Genomic DNA, 16,925 nt, shown 5'->3' on the forward strand with positions numbered 1-16,925 from the left:
CTGGACTTTTACCTTTCTCTATTTCTATCTTTCCTTCTAATTCCATGACAGGCTCAGGGCCTGGCCCCGGCACCCTACTCTTCTTTTCTCACTCCTTGATCTCTTCCTTCCAGATTCCTCCTCCTCTTTATTCTCTGTCTGCCAGCCCCACCTGTTCTTTCTCCTGCCTTGCTATTGGCCACTCAGCTCATTATTAGACCAATCAGGTGTTTTAGACAGGCAAAGAAACACAGCTTCACAGAGTTAAACAGATGCAACATAAAAGAATGCAACACATCTTTGCCTCATTAAACAAATGCTCCACGGCATAAACAAATGTAACACATCTTTAACTGAGATTCCACAACACCAGACTGCTTACAACTTCACATAGCTCCAGCTCCAGAAGATCAGTGCCATCTTCCAGGTTTCACTAACACCTGTACATAACACACACACACACACACACACACACACACACAATTGAAAGTAAAGTCTTTTTTTTTTTTTTTAAGAAAAAAGATACCTCAGGAGCTAACTAGCTCCACTCTCCACCTGAAGACATGCTAAGAAGGCAGCATCTGTGAGAACACAGGCCTTCACCAGACATCTATCTAGTCTTCTGTGTGTGAGCTCCCAGCTTCCGGTTACCATCATAAATAATGCAGTCTGTGGCATTTTGTTATAGCTACCCAAATAGACTTTCCTCAGGCCAGAATCCCTGCCAGATCTTTCACTTCTGAGTACAGGGATGCAATGGGACTTTTATCCGCATATGTGCCATACAGATCTCTCAGGAGTGGTCTCTGAGAGGGATGGATGTATCAGATGGTTTGTGTCAGAGATAATGAAAGGGGGAATTAGCCTTGCTTTGCTATCATAATGGATGGGAAAGCATTTAAAATGATCCTTTTAGCAGAATTATCAAAGTATCTTAAAGAAGAAAATTAAGTTTATTGCTTTAGATATGTTGAACATACAGATCATGATCTGATCTACAGCTAAGTGCCCAGTTGCCTGACTGAAATTTGACAAGATCTCTCCAAAAGAAAGCTTCCAAATGGCACACAGCCACTGGCCATGTGTCCTAGAGAGCACCAGGCCCTGAGTTTATACCTCCCGCCAATCCCTTCAGGAAATGTACTTGACGTTCTCACAACTAGGAGATAATCTGTGATCAAGAAAACCACCCACAGCCTCATACTGATTACTTTAACATTGCTGTCACAATACTGCAAGAATAACTTGAAGGAAGAAAAGTTAGTTTGGCTCACAGTTTCAGAAGGTTTCAGTCCGAAATCTCAAGGTCCAAATCAGGAGCAGATGGAGAGAGAATACGAGCAAGGAACTCAGGACCATGAGGGGTGCACCCACACACTGAGACAATGGGGATGTTCTACCGGGAACTCACCAAGACCAGCTGGCCCGGGTCTGAAAAAGCATGGGATAAAACCAGACTCACTGAACATAGCGGACAATGAGGACTACTGAGAACTCAAGAACAATGGCAATGGGTTTTTTATCCTACTGCACATACTGGCTTTGTGGGAGCCTAGGCAGTTTGGATGCTCACCTTACAAGACCTGGATGGAGGTGGGTGGTCCTTGGACTTCCCACAGGGCAGGGAACCCTGATTGCTCTTTGGGCTGACGAGGGAGGGGGACTTGACCGGGGGAGGGGGAGGGAAACGGGAGGCGGTGGCAGGGAGGAGGCAGAAATCTTTAATAAATAATTAAAAAAAAAGAAAATTGCTATAAATATCTGTCTCATGCAGATATGTAGAAGTACAATAAAATTTAATTATAATAAAAAAAAGAAGGTTTCAGTCCATCATGATTGAGAAGCACAGCCGAGTAGTTCAGTTAGTGGTGGACAAAGTATGTAGCAAATACTGTACACACACACACATGCACATACACATGCACAAGTGTATACACACATGCACACATACATACACACACATGCACACCAAGTGTGTTCACAAATGCATACACACAAGTATATACACACATGCACACACGTACATACACACATGCACACACACACATATACATACAGACATACATGCACACACACATACTTACACACTTTCCTCTTTTGCCCCCGAGCAGTATGAAACTCTCACGAGAACCACACCATGAAGATGTGTTTCTCTCACTGTTAATAAAAAGATGATTGGCCGATAGCTAGGCAGGACTTTGGGGGCTGAGAAAATGCTGGGAGAAAGAAGAACAAAGTCTGAGGAGTCTTGAGCCAGACATGGAAGAAGCAACATGGGAAGTTCATAGATGAGGTAAATGAGCCACAGGGCAGCACACAGATTAATGGAAATGAGTTAATTTAAGTTGTAAAGGCTAGCTAGTAACAAGACTAAGCTATTGGCCAAACATTTATAATTAATATTAAGTCTTTGTGTGGTTATTTGGGAGCAACTAGCAGGACACAGAGAAACTCTGCCTACAAAAAAAACAAAAAGATTCTTCAACCACGCTTTTGGATACTTCAGCCTGAGGATCATGAACTAAACCAAACTGTTGTTCTTTAGATGTTACTCAATCTCAGGAACTGTGAAAACTGAAAATACATACTTTCCACAAGACTAACTCAGAAGTGAATATAACAAAGCCAGTTTCTTAACCTATAGTGCTAGTGATATAGCATACATCTTACATTTCCGTCTTTGCTGTTCTGTCGCTTTCAGCATAAACTATAAGTTTACTGCTGACACTTATTGCCTGTGCTGGGTAACTTTGTTGTTTGTGGTTGGTGCATTGGTGTGTTGGTAGGTTGGTGTGTTGGTTTGTTGGTTGGTGGGTTGGTGAGTTGGTTGGTAGGTGGGTTGGTTGGTTGGAGGGTTGGTGTATTGGAGTGTTCGTTGGTGGTTGGGTTGGTTGGTTATTTTGTTGGTTGGTTGATTGGTGGGTTGGTTGGCTGGTGGGTTTGTTGGTTGATTTGTTGGTTGGTGGGTTGTTTGTTGATTGGTTGGTGGGTTGGTTGTTGGTTGGTGGGTTGTTTGGTTGGTGAGTTGGTGGGTTAGTTGGTTGGTGGCTTGTTTGGTTGGTGAGTTGGTGGGTTAGTTGGTTGGTGGGTTGTTTAGTTGGTGAGTCAATGGGTTAGTTGGTTGGTGGGTTGTTTGGTTGGTGAGTTGGTGGGATAGTTGGTTGGTGTATTGGTTGGTTTGTGAGTTGGTGGGTTAGTTGGTTGGTGGATTTGTGGATTATTAGATTGATTGGTTGGTTGGTGGGTTGGTGAGTTGGTTGTTTGGTGGGTTATTTGGTGGGTTTGTTGGTTACTTGGTGGGTTGATTGGTGGATTGCTTGTTTGGTGGGTTGGTGAGCTGGTTGTTTTGTGGGTTTGTTGGTTAGTTAGTTGGTGGATTAATTGGTGGGGTTTTTGGTTGATGGGTTAGTTGGTGGGTTGGTTGATTAGTTGGTGGGTTGGATGATTGGTTGGTGGTTTGGTGGGTTGGTAGGTTTTCTGCCAACTTCACGCAAACTAGAGTCACCTGGGAAAAGGGAACCTCAGTTGAGGAATTGCCTCCATCATATTGGTCTGTAGGAATGTCTGTGGGGAGCATATCCTGGAATAATGGCATATGTGAGGGCCCAGCCCACTGCCAGTACCATTTCTGGGCAAGTGGTCCTGAGTTGTACAAAAAAGTGGCTGAGTAAGACAGTGAGCAGTCCCCACATGGTCTCTGTTTCAGTGCTTGCCTCCGGGTTCTTGCTGTGCTTGAGTTCTTCCTTTGGCTTCCCTCAGTGATGGACTATGTCATGGTTAGATTTTTTTTTTGTAAACAATACATATCAGGGTCATCAGGGAAGTGGGAACTTCAATAGAGAAAAATCCCTCCACTAGATTGCCCTGTAAGCAGGCTTGTAAGACATTTTTTGATTGATAGCCCACTGTAGGTAGTGCCGCCTCTGGGTTGACTAGGAAAGCAGACTGAGTAAGCCATGGGGAGCAAGCCAGTAAGCAACACTCCTCCTGCATGGTCTCTGTTTAACTTCCTTCCTCCAGGTTCCTGCCCTGCTTGAGTTCCTGCCTTGACTTCCCTCAATAACAGACTGTGACTCAGAGGTGTGAACCAAATAAACCCTCTCCTCCACAAGCGGCTTTTGGTCAGAATGTTTTATCACAGTAGTAGAAAATCAGCGAGGACATCCCTGCAACCCCATGAACGGAACACAACAAGATATCGCAGGCCTTTCTTGTAAAGAAAAAAATCCAGGACTTCTCAATGTAGAACAATTTATTTTCCCTTTTCGTAACTCAGGCAAGCTTACACTCTTAGGAACAGTACGACAGGAATAAAATAGCCTTCAGGAAACAAAAGCAAGACTTCATTTCCTTGAAAAGGGAAATGGAATCTCAAAGGAAAAACAAATGAAACAGCTTACAAGTCTGCAGCGGGAGAAAGGGCTCTGGGTCAGCATCCTGCCAGCTGGCAAGGTTGAGACCCCAGCACTAACCTCTCCCCAGGCAAGAATGAACTGACTTTGAGATTCTCTTTCTGAGGTCAGGAAGTGGTCTAACTGGTCTTTCTGCCCCTGCACAACTAATGCGGCACTCTGTCCCTGGTGGACAGTTTAACAGCTTTTGGTTTTTGGTGGGTGAGCTGATAAATGAGAGTGAATGACTGGATGGGTGGATTTTTAAAGAATATTCATCTTACATTCTAAATTGTGTGTATGGGGCCAGTGTGTCCATATGAGTGCAGGCACAGAGGTATTGGACCACCTCGAGTTGCAAGAAGGTTGTGAATGACCTAACTGGAGTCTGGGGATGAAACTCAGAACCTCTAGAAGAGCTCCAAGCTCTTAACCACTGAGCAATCTCTCCAGCCCTGGTAGATTTAAATGCAGCAAGCAAGTTTTTTGGGGTTTTTTTTTTTCTTCTTTTCTTCTTATTCTCCACCCTTACAGCAATCTTTTCCTCCTGGCCCCAAGGGCCAGGCAGCCATCAGATCACCCTCATCAGTACTACAGGGCCATGTCATGTCATAAACAGTAGATCTAGACAGCTAAACACCAGAGGGCAAGTCATGTTTCCATCTTCCTGGTGTCCCAGGACTGGCCCAGGCTGTCCCCCCAGGAAATAGTCAGCAAACTATTATTTTAGTGTCTTTGTTTTTTTTTATTTTTTGACAAGGAATATTAATGTTTAGTCAGTATTAAGTCTGTTGAAATACCTGTACTTAGTTACTTTAAATTTTCCTTTTGTGCCCAAAATTGAAGTCTACAATTAGTTTTCACTCCAATGAAATAATGTCAGCTTTCAAAAGACACAAGGCAGCCGCTTCTAGCTTTTTTTCCGTTTTTATTTGTCTTCTCTCATTCAAAATGATACAAAAAAGCTTTCAACTTAATGAATATATAATTCTCTCTAATTTAGAATGTGATTTACGTTTTGCAGCTTGAAAGGCTTGCCTCTATTAGATTTTCTTCTTTCCCTGTGTGAACAAGCAGATGCCTTCTGCCAGATCCGCCTCAACGCAGAGGAACATGGGAGTCATTTGTTGCATCTTTAATTCCCAAGGGCCATTTCAAAGAGGTTCTCTTTCCAGTTTTGTTCTTAGAAAACTCATAAGAGAGTCCAAGTTGAAAAGGAACACACTGTAGAGTTTCCTACCCAAGACTGAGAGGAAACGGGCAAAGGTTAACAAAAACACGAAGAAAAAAAAGTTACCTCATTCTGTTTTATGGAAGGCAATTTCTAAGTGGCTTATCTGTTATGAAAATAACGTCATCCATGCATTTATTTAACAGTTAATTAGGAGCATCTCTTAAAAGATTTCTCCAGCCATAATCCTGGCTAATAATATCAAACTGATGAGCAAAGACATCACACCTACGTGTTCAGCTGATGATGTGGCAAAGATCATGAAATTCTGCAAAACTCAATCTAAAGAGAGTTGTAAATCGCACAAATACCAGCTAATGGATAATGAGATTCTATTCTAATGTTGATAATGTGCAATGTAAGTGTTTCCTGTTTCTTAAATAGGATATCTTTGACCATTTAAGCAAGTCTTTAGCACCAAGCATCCACAGACTCGAGTATATTAAAAAAGCCATTTTGTGTATGCCGCTTGGAGGTAATGAGAAAGTACTTCTCAATGGGACACGCTTAAGAGGAGACATCAATGTCTTATTAATAGGTAAGAGCACGCTGAGTTAATAGTGCATTGATAACTTATTTTTATTGTCCCCTCCTCACCATGCTTGTGTGGTTCGGTGATGTAATATGAGCACAAAAACAAAAGGCCAAACTAGCACCGTTCCCATGTCATCATTTTCTAGCATAAAGATGTGCTTGCTTTTTATTAGAGATGTCTTCTATCTGCAAGAACATCATTTGACCTTTTGCACAAGTATGTTATGTCCTATACATCAGCCAGGTACCCCAAATTCCTCCACTTGGTCCCTTGCTCCCACCATTATCTGACTATTGATCTACTGAAAATTCTAACAGTCTGAATTGCGGTCAGAATCCTTTCTAACTGGGATGATGTTCAGTCTTCCTACTTATCCACGAGCAGATGTGCCCAAGCTGAGCAGAGCTTCATGGAAGCCGTGGGGCACTTTCATCTAAGAACTTGGAACTGTTGAATCTCTACCTGCTGTTAATTCAGTCAATCAATGATGGGCGCTCTGGTGGGCTGGGGGAAGGACACAAAAACACATATATTAATTCTGCTTAATCACAGAAACAGATCAAATATATTCACTGAACATGCAGTAGGGAAACAGTGCACGCCAGGTACCACCTACAACTAACAAAACAGGAGTGAGAGACACGGTAGACTATAGTTACCAGGGTGAGGGGCACATCTGCATTAAACATTCTAGGAGCTGAATGACAGACGAAAACCTGTGACTGTAGACAGCTGGGTTGTTGCAAATTGGGGGCCATTTTTTCAGCTCTCTGCTGCCCCCTCAATAGCCAATCATTAACTCTGCATGTGACCTCACATCCTTGTGACTATTAGGTATAGTCCTCGTGCAGTGTACAAACGCAAACGCATTCTCACCTCTGCTTCCACAAACGCACCCGCACCCCCAGCTTCCACAAACGCACCCGTACCCCCGGCTTCCACAAACGCACCCGTACCCCCGGCTTCCACAAACGCACCCGTATCCCCGGCTTCCACAAACGCACCCGTACCCCCAGCTTCCACAGGTCCAAGGCTAAGCTAATCTGGGGGTATCTGAGACCTCCAGCAGAGACTGCTCCACCCCTCTGTAACCCTCACCTAACTGATGTTTTTGCCAATGTACTTGAAAGATAAACCTGATTTATGGCTTCCTTTGTTCTGTTACTACAAACACTTCATGAATCTGTTAGCAGGTCAGAATATGGAATTTGGGACCTGAATCCTGCCCAGGGCCATGGTCACTCCAGACCAGAATAAACTGTCTCTTCCATTCCTTGAGGTAACAACTATTTGAAGCTTTTCCTTAAGGAGCTTCAGGAAGAGAAAGAGGGGATAAAGAGGTACAGAGGTCAGTGCACCGCGCACTGGAATGATTCATAGGTCAAGACAGAAGTAAGCAGAATGTCGACGGAAGGCACAAACAGAAAGTGCCAGGAAGGAAGTAGTCTTTTTATCACTTTTTTTTTTTTTTACTAAAAAATTATTTGTGTGTATGGAGTTACGGGCTATGGATGGAGGTACAGGCATGACTTCCACGGCAGAGCACATAGAAGACAAGCGCCTTCATTCCACCAGACAGGTCCCAAGGATTCAACCCAGGTCGTCAGGTTTGACATCAGACACCTCTACCCGCTGAGTCATCTCACCAGCCCTTCCTTTGCATATTATTTAAGTCAACAATTTGATAATCATAATTAAGAATTTAAATGCAGCCGGGCGGTGGTGGCTCACACCTTTAATCCCAGCACTCGGGAGGCAGAGGCAGGCGGATCTCTGTGAGTTCGAGGCCAGCCTGGTCTACAAGAGCTAGTTCCAGGACAGGAACCAAAAAGCTACGGAGAAACCCTGTCTCAAAAATCCAAAAAAAAAAAAAAAAAAAAAAGAATTTAAATGCAATGCTATATCTGCTTTAAATATTCTTTCTGAAGAGTCATTCTTTGCAAGGTGCTTTTCAGTTTTACCATGCCTTTTGCTGTCTACCACTCAGTTCTGTAAACACGGATCACTCCAGGCACTTGGGGTACCTGGCAGTGTGAGAAGAGGGGTGAAGGGCTTGTGGATATTAGGAATGCAAACATGAATTTAAAAAACCTTTAAAAAAATACTGAAACCTAGCATCTTCCTGGGTGTTCTTGAATGTTTATCTGCAGGTAATTTATTTAACTTGTTTTTTGTTTAATTTTGGCTTCTTGGCTTTGTGAGTCGGGGTCTTGCTATATATTCCTGACTGATTGGTACTGTACACTTCTGTGCTGGTTTAAATGAGAATGGCTCCCATGGGCTCATAGATTTGAATGCTTGGTCACCAAAGAGAGGCACTGTTTCCAAGGATTAGGAGGTGTGGCCTTGATGGAGTGTGTCACCAGGGATGGGCTTTGAGATTTCCAAAGTGTCCCTCTTCTCCCCGCTGCCTGCAGATCCAGATGGAGAGCTCTCGGCTGGCTCCTTCTCCAGCACTACGGCTGCCCACGTGCCGCCATGCTTCCCATCCTGACAATGGACTAAACCATTGGTCTGAAGCCGCAAGCCAGCCGCAATTAAATGTTTTTCCTTTACAAGAGTCACCATGGTCATGGTCTCTTCACAGCAGTAAACACTGATCAAGACACTTTTCAGAGTCCAGTCTTGTCTTAAACTTGAAGCAATCCTCCTGTCTCATCTTTCCCAAGTACTGGTATTACAGGCATGCACCCTCAAGCTGGGCTTCCGACTTTTTTTATTGAGGTGCTGGGATGAAAGCCAGGGCCTTTTCTATGCAAGGCAAGTGCTCTACACCGAGCCATACCCCTGCCTGAGGATATGTAAAGGGGAATGTTCCTCTCTGCTGTGTGTTTTCCAATAGTCAAGGTGGAACTGAGATCAGAGGAGCTGCATTTGGGTTCATTTTGCTGCCCATAGAACCTTAAGTAACCGCCCCACCTGGCTGCCCCAGCTGGGCTGACTCCTGCTTCCTTCTCTGTGGTGATCAGCTGTTGCTCAGAGCCCCCAAACAGGAACATCCTCCACTATTTCTGGAGATAAAGCCACAGAAAGATGGAATTAAAATAACTAGCCAGAAGTTCAGACTACTCACATTAGGCGGCTGGAGGCCAGAGGAATGGCCTCCCATTTTGCTATTAAGTTAGTCTTACGTGCGGCTGGTTAGAAGGAACAGATGATGGAATGACAAGGACTAATAGGCCAGGAAAGCTGCAGAGTGAGCCACGGGGAGCAGGGACTGCACAGCAGACGGACACTCATGTTGGAACAGAAGGAAGAGGGGAAGTTGGGGGGGGCAGAATTTCATTTCTAAGGACACTAGTAACCTATATTTTTATAGACTCTTTCTGAAGATTATGGAAGTCTTTCTTTCTGTTGTTTTTTGTTATTCATTCATCTGAGTGTGTGTGTGTGTGTGTGTGTGTGTGTGTGTGGTGTCTGTGTGTGTGTGTGTGTATCTGTGTGTCTGCATGCATGTGAGTCTGTGCACATGAAATCAGAGGACAACTTAGAGGAGTCAGTTCTCTCTTCCCACCATGTGGGTGCAAGTGCTTTTACCCATGTCACTGGCCTTAAGTTTACTACTTAAAAAAAAAAAAGAGAGAGAGAGAGAGACTAAGCTTCTGCTGAAATGAGAGAGATAAGAAATGGCCAGGGAAGGCTACTCAGCTGGTAAAATGCTTGCTGTGCAAACAAAGACTATAAAGCTTAAAGTTCAATTCAAAGAAACAACGGCGAACACAGACAACAACCCCAACGTTAGGCAAGTAGAGACGTGGTCGCTGGGGTTTGCTGGCCGGTCAGCCTAGCCTAACCTGGGTAAGCCCCAGATCCCAGTGACAAATTGTCTCAAAAACATAGGTGACCCGAACAAGATACCTTCCCAACAATCCATCACGGATGGGGGAAGGGCTTGTGAAGGTGCCATTCCTTAAGGACATTAGGCAGTTATAGCTGCTTTCAGGGTGGGCTCACTTCCTCCAGTGGTGTAGCCCCTGGTAGGTTGCTCACAAGCCAGTAAATAACCTCCCATCCTTGCTCATGCAAGCAACACTAATTAAACTAACTAAATACACACAAAAAAGGCATGAGCATGGTGAAGGACTGGTGGAGGAAAGGATAATGAATGGGGAGGGGGATAGACAGGTATGAAAGTGTCAAATATTACATTAAAAAAACCTGAATGCTCTCTTGACCACATTCCACTTCTGAATCTACCAGAAACTCATGAAAAATTTTAAAGACATAGAAAATAAGAAACTATCACTTTGGGGGAAGAGGATGTGATTCAGTTGGTCATGTACTTGCCAGGTATGTGCAGAGTCCAGTCCCCATCATGACATAAATCAGGTGTGGTGGTGTGGAGTGAGATTTCATTTGTATTTAATGAATAAAGCTCACCTGGAGATCAGAGATTAAAACCACCCCACTGGTAAACCTTACAGACCAGGTGGTGGTAGCACACACCTTTAATACCAGTAGCCACACTAGTTTGCCATAAATACCAGGTGGTAGTGGCGTATGCCTTTAATCCCAGCCCTAGAGAGGAATATAGAATGGGAGGAGACAGCTCTCAGACGATCTCATTCTGAGATTCCTGGAGGCAGGATCACCATTTTAGACTGAGGTAGAGGTAAGAGCCAGCAGCTGGCTGTTTTGCTTTTCTGACCTTCAGGTTGAACCCCAGTATCTGTCTCTGGGTTTTTATTAATCATTCTACAATGGTACACTCCTTTAACCTCAGCACTTGGCAGGTGGAGGCATTAGGATCAAGAGTTCAGGGTCATTGAGCTACAGCATATGAATTAGACCTAGACTGTGGGCGGAGGAGATGGCTCAAGAGATGAAGGACTTGCCACACAGGGATCCCCAGAACCCAAATAAACCAGTAGTGTCCATCTGTAACACAGAGCCCTAGGAGGGAGATGGATCCCCAGGAGCTGAGGGAAGGGTCGCAACACTCACAGCTAGCCCGGTGGACAAAACAAGCAATCCTGTTGCAAACACGGTGAAAGGTAAGACCCAGCACTGAGGGTGTGTCCTTTAATCTCTACACACACTCCGTGGCATGTGTATGGGCACATGAATACGGGAGCACATACACACAGGATGGGGGGAGGTGATTTTAGAGACGCAGGCTTTTAGGAGGGAATTACAATTCCTTTCACCCCTATATGACCTAAGCCTACACTCAAAACTAACACCATTTTTAAGGGCAATGTATTATGAACAGTTTACACCTTAGATGTGTGTACATAGGAAAGGCCTGAGGACACAGCACCTAAGTCTGTGGAGAAGTTTAGACCCCGCGGCAGAGGCCTCCAGAACAGAGTCACCAACACCCGTCACCTTTCTCCCCAGGGGTCACTTCCGTTTCGTGTCTTGCTCAACCGTTAACACGTGAGAAGGAGCAGACCCGTCAGCCACTCTGTCTTCTTTTAATCAGCAGGGTAATGTTTGGTTTATTTACTTCCTAAAATAGTTTCGATGAGACAGAGAGAAATTTAATGTAAACATATACATATTTATGATTTCAGATCTGGTGCTTGAGTCCCCATCAGCAATGTGTGAATCTATGTTGTATATAGAAGACAATTGCTGTCTTATTCATTCAAATTTCTCAGCAAACAATGGTATATATTTCCCTATTTATTCTCATCCTCTTTTCATGTATTTTATGAACTTCTTAAATATTGCATATTCTGACTCAACTCTCAACAATTCAATATTGGCACAAAACAAAAAGGGCTCATTATTCTTCCATTTTAGCATTGCAGTATTCACATATATAAGTAATAATAAATCTCACAGATTCACTTCAGGTTTATAATTAAAAGCTATTGCACCTGGTAACTTTTAAAATATTCCTTTGAATTTTCATACGGTAAAATTGTAAAACCCACAAAAAGGGAACTATAGGTTCTTTGACTTCACCGATAACTGTGTCTTCTCACAACCATGAGGATCCTTAAATGGCAGCTTGTTTTCTCTTCAGCTGTCTCTAATGCTAAAGTAAGCAATACTTTTTGATTTCCATAAATTTTAATATATGCTGCTTTAAGAGTCCTGAGTAGTCACCATCCCTGAGTCGTTAGCTGTTTTCTCTACCTGTTGTCTTCATGAAGAGTGGACACCAGGGCATGGTGGTCACGGCTCATTGCACCCCGTGGAAGAACAGGTGGCAGAAAACCACCTTTATTCCCTTCCTGGTGCCTGTGGTGTTGATACAGAGAGGTGAAAATTTACTGGGGTGCCATGGCAGACTGAGAACGGAATCTCTTATGGTATGACAGTTTGAAAAACATCATAATCTCTCTTTTTTTTTTAAAAAAAAGTATCAATTTTATTTGTGTGTATGTATGTGTGCATGCACAGGTGTGAGTGTATATGCAGGTGGGAGCATGCAGGTGTGAATGTGTGTGCATGCGCACATGTAGAGGCCAGAGGTCAAACTTGGGCGTCATTCCTTGGTTTCCATCCATGCTTCCTTATGACGAGGGTCTCTCACTGGCCCAGGGCTCACCAGTCAAGCTAGACCGTCTGGTCAGTGAGCACAGAGATCTGCCAGCCTACTTCTTCCCAGAACTGGAATTACACTGCACCCAGGTTTGTTTGTTTGAGATTCATTTTGGTTTTGTGTATGTGCATATGCCTGTGCACATGAATGACATGTGTGTGCATGTATCCTTGGAGGCCAGCTGGAGTTACAGGCAATTGTGAGCTGCTGGACTTGGGTGCTGGAAACCGAACTCAGGTCCTCTGGAAGAGCAACAAGAGTTCTTAACTACTGGAACCATCTCTGAAACATCTTGTTGTTTTTTCATGTATAGGCTGGGGACCAAACTTGGGTCCTTGCACATGCACAACCAACATTTTATTGGCGGAGACAGCCCCTAAAATATCACTTAGAAATCACTCCCAGATCAGTTATTCCCAACACAAGAAACAGTATTTTCCACAGTGATTTTTCCAAGGTCTTTGTCTCCATTCCCCTTCTTGGCCACTAGGGTATGTGTGTGAGCCACAGTGTACCACTCACAAGACCACACCCCTTCCCAGGAGAGCACATAACCTAAGCCAGCACAAGCAAACCTTACCCTACACGGTTCCAACCAGGAGCTGGGAAGAAGAGCCAGGTCCTATTTGTGGCAGAGCTGTTGGGGTCTCAATCTAGTCCCACCAGCAGCCACAAGCCCTGACTCAGCAATGGAGCTGGATTGATAGGGAGAGACAAGAAGGGAGAGCAGAGGACAGAGCCCGGATGACCTGATGCCAAGGCTGTTGCTGCTTCCCATCATCACCGTTGGATCCCAAAGTCCAGATCTGCAGCCAATAAAGTGTCCACCTATTTATGCGAACTTGTAAATTCATCCATGATCCAAAGGTTTCTGAGTTTTATAACCCAGAGTCCAGTTTCAATTGCTTTGTTCCGCATCCTCTTCTGGCTGTTCTGGCTTCCATCAGAATGCCTGTGACTAACCAGAAACACTCACACTTTCCTTAAAGTCAGCTACAATTTCTCTCTCATTTCTCATGGCTCTGCCAGGCAGCAGTGGTTAAATAAATAGAGTCTTAACGCCCCTGTTAAATCCCAGTGCCAGCTGTCACTAGCCGGGAGATAAAAGCTTCCTGTATCACCTGGAGGAAGTGGCCTGTGCAGGAGAATCCTGTAGAACCATGTTCCTTTCTCTTGTGGGCTGTGACGAGGTTGGCATGTCACAGTTTATAAATGTCACCCGTCATAGGATTCGAAGAGCATTAGTTCACGAAAGCATTCCAGCTATCAGGGTCCCTGGTCTTCAGTGTGCCCTTCTTTTCCTGGACCTGCTTATACTGTCATTACAAATGATTCAAAAAGATAAAACCCAAGGAAAGAATAACACGGAGGCAGCATCAGCCAAAAGAAGCCACTCAGAGGGAAATGAGGAGAAAATAGCCCGAGTGTGAGTTAGTGGTCTGGTGCTTGCCTTGAAGGCTTCATAAAACTCCAGAGCAGGCTCCAGGAAAGGTGTGGCCCGCTAGGGGAAAATTGACAGCTGGAAGATTGCAGTGTTGGTGTAAGTGCATAAGTCCAGCATTCAGGAAGATTAGCGGGGGGGGGGGGGGGGGGGAATCCCAAGTGCAAGGCTTGCATAGGACAGAGAAAGTCCTTGTCTAGGAAGAGAGGATTGGAGGGGGCTATAAACCTGGCACAGTGGCACACACCTGTAATCTCAGCGCTTGAGAGGCTGAGACAACAGGACTGCGGTTTGTTAGAGGCTAGCCCGGGTAAGTCTCCAAACAGCAACAGTTAGAAAATAGCAGATCTCCTTGGAATGGTGGAGTGTCTGAGTAAAGAAGGTCATTCCTCTTTTCTAATACTAAGCATCTGTTTTTTGTTTGCTCTGATCCTGGCCTGGAGGCTTGCTGGAGTGATAATCAATAATGGAGATGCTGCCTTCTCAGTGATGGCATAGCCTCCGTGGTTCCTGGTAATGACTCTGTCCATTGCACTTGAATCTTCCAGGACTGTCTAAAATGAAAAACGCCACAATCCTAGATTTTCTGAGATTTACCAAGTCACAGTCATTCAGGCTGAGGACCCCCTGAGTCACTTTCAGGAAGAGGCCACCTTGGACCTAAGGGAGGTCACTCCAGTAGGACCTGGGATGAGTTTTAATTTTATTTTGCAATTATCAGAAAGGAGTCAGATATTAAATCTTTTTATATAATCAGTAGACTAAACCCCCAAAAAAGCACACCATAGTAAAATACCAGAAAAAGAAAACACTTGTTTTAAACCAGCAGCCGGCTGCAGTAGGAACATTTGTAACATCAGCACTAGGAGGCAGAGACAGGAAGATGGTGAATCTGAGGCTAGCCTGGGCTATGTAGCAAGACCCTTTTTAAAACAAACAAGCCAGATGGCTAAGCTAGCCCTGCATGTTATATAATTTGTGCATGCTCTAAATATAGATGCATAAAGGACGTACATGTAAGATTTCTTTTCAAATAAGCCCCCTTCCCAGCTTAGATGTCCTAAGCATGGCTATTGGAAATGTGTAATAAATTTAGTCATGTAAAACATCCAAAAGGAAAATACTAACAAGTAAAATGCTGCCCCCTTGTTGCTTTTTGTCCTCTGCCCGTATAGGAATCCGGAGTTCCCAGGTTCTCAGAGTACTGTGCATGCAAATGTAGTGTGCAGGCAGCAGGAACAGCCTCAGGATACCCTTGTGGGAATGACATCAGAATAGGGCCAGAAACTTGCTCATTTTATAGCATTAATAGTCAATGGAGATCTTAAGGAAGTCAAAGATTTCCTCTTGCCCTAGGGAACAAAAACAAGCTGTACCCCTTCTTTCTAGGGCGCCACTGACAAACCAAAGTCCAAGTCTACAGAAGTCCTGCCCGGAAACTAACAATTTTATTAGGCTTGCATAGATAAAGAGAGGTTTATTACAAACCCATGGGAGAACCACACCACTGATAGGTCTTACCCCAGCACTCACGACCACCTCCCCATAGCTGGAGGCCTCCATCTCAGTTAAGCTTCCACAGCCAGCTCACTCCAGCACCTCCTGGGATCACAATGCCACGCAGAAATAGGGCAAGATAATATGCGAATGAAAGGCAGGTGCAGGAGATAAGTTCTGAGTTACTGATAAAGATCCTATAGCCCATTGCACCTACTTCTGCTCTGAGAGATGGCTCCAGCCAGCAAGCCGTGGAGGTCTCTGTGAGTAGGCACAGCTATTATGATGAAGATGGCAGCTACTGTGCTCACAGGATGACATTCTACAATAGCAATTAAAGCAGGAACAAGGAAGAATGTAGGTCGAAGGCTGGTCTTCCAATCGCCAGTTCAAGCAAACCCCTTAGCAAAGCAAACGCCCATGGAAGGCCATCCTTGCCGTCTTCACCAGTCTCTTCCTGTGTGGAGATCTCACCACCCTTTCCTGTTATCCTGGCTTGGCTCTGCTCAATAACTGACCTTCACAAAGACTTTCATGTAAGTTCCATATAAGTTGTACTGAGAGAACAGACAAGGAGTTCCATCTGCTCCCTTTCAGACATGGCTGGCCCCTCAGTGGGGTGGCTTGCCTTGCCTCGGACACTAAACACATGATGGTTGGAAGTTAAACAAGCTACGACCTGCCACATAAAGGACAAAGAAGATTAAATAACATCTAAGATTCCTCAGAGAGCCTAGACTTGGGCACAGCGCCTCCCCTTGCCAACGGAGCATTAGCTCCTTGGGATGTTACTCTGGATCCCCAGGGTTAATGTGCTGCCATCTTGTATGGTCTGCTCCCACCTCCCAGGCTACCATGGAATAAATCTCATGGCTGGTTAAATGGCTAGTGGTTAGTTACACCTTTCTAAAACAGCTTTGCCAATCATTTGAGAGTTCTAAGGACAACGTTCTGTAATCTGTAGCTCTCCTGAGCGCAAGTCCTGCCTGTCCCATGTGTGATACATGTCCACATGAGTTCATGTTTATCATCATCATAATACATACATAGATACATATATATTTTACAGGATCATTGTTTACACTGTGTGAAAATGTGTCATTGTGATTAGTTTAATAAAAAGTTGAGTGGTCAATAGCTAGGCAGGAGAGAATAGGCAGGGCTGGTGGCAGAGGGAATAACAAGGAGGAGGAACCTAGGCTAGAGAGAGGAGGGGAAAAGGGAGAAAAGAGGGAGACACCAGGGGCCAGTCAACCAGCCAGCCAACACAGCCAGCCATAGAGAAAGCAGGAAAGTAGGATATAAAGAATGAAAGAAAGGGAAAAAGCTGAGGCAAAATGTTGATGAAGAGAAAT

The sequence above is a fragment of the Microtus oregoni genome, unplaced genomic scaffold (genome assembly GCF_018167655.1).
Source record: "Microtus oregoni isolate MIOR12 unplaced genomic scaffold, Mior012 000082F_ref0000272, whole genome shotgun sequence".
NCBI lineage: Eukaryota > Metazoa > Chordata > Mammalia > Rodentia > Cricetidae > Microtus > Microtus oregoni.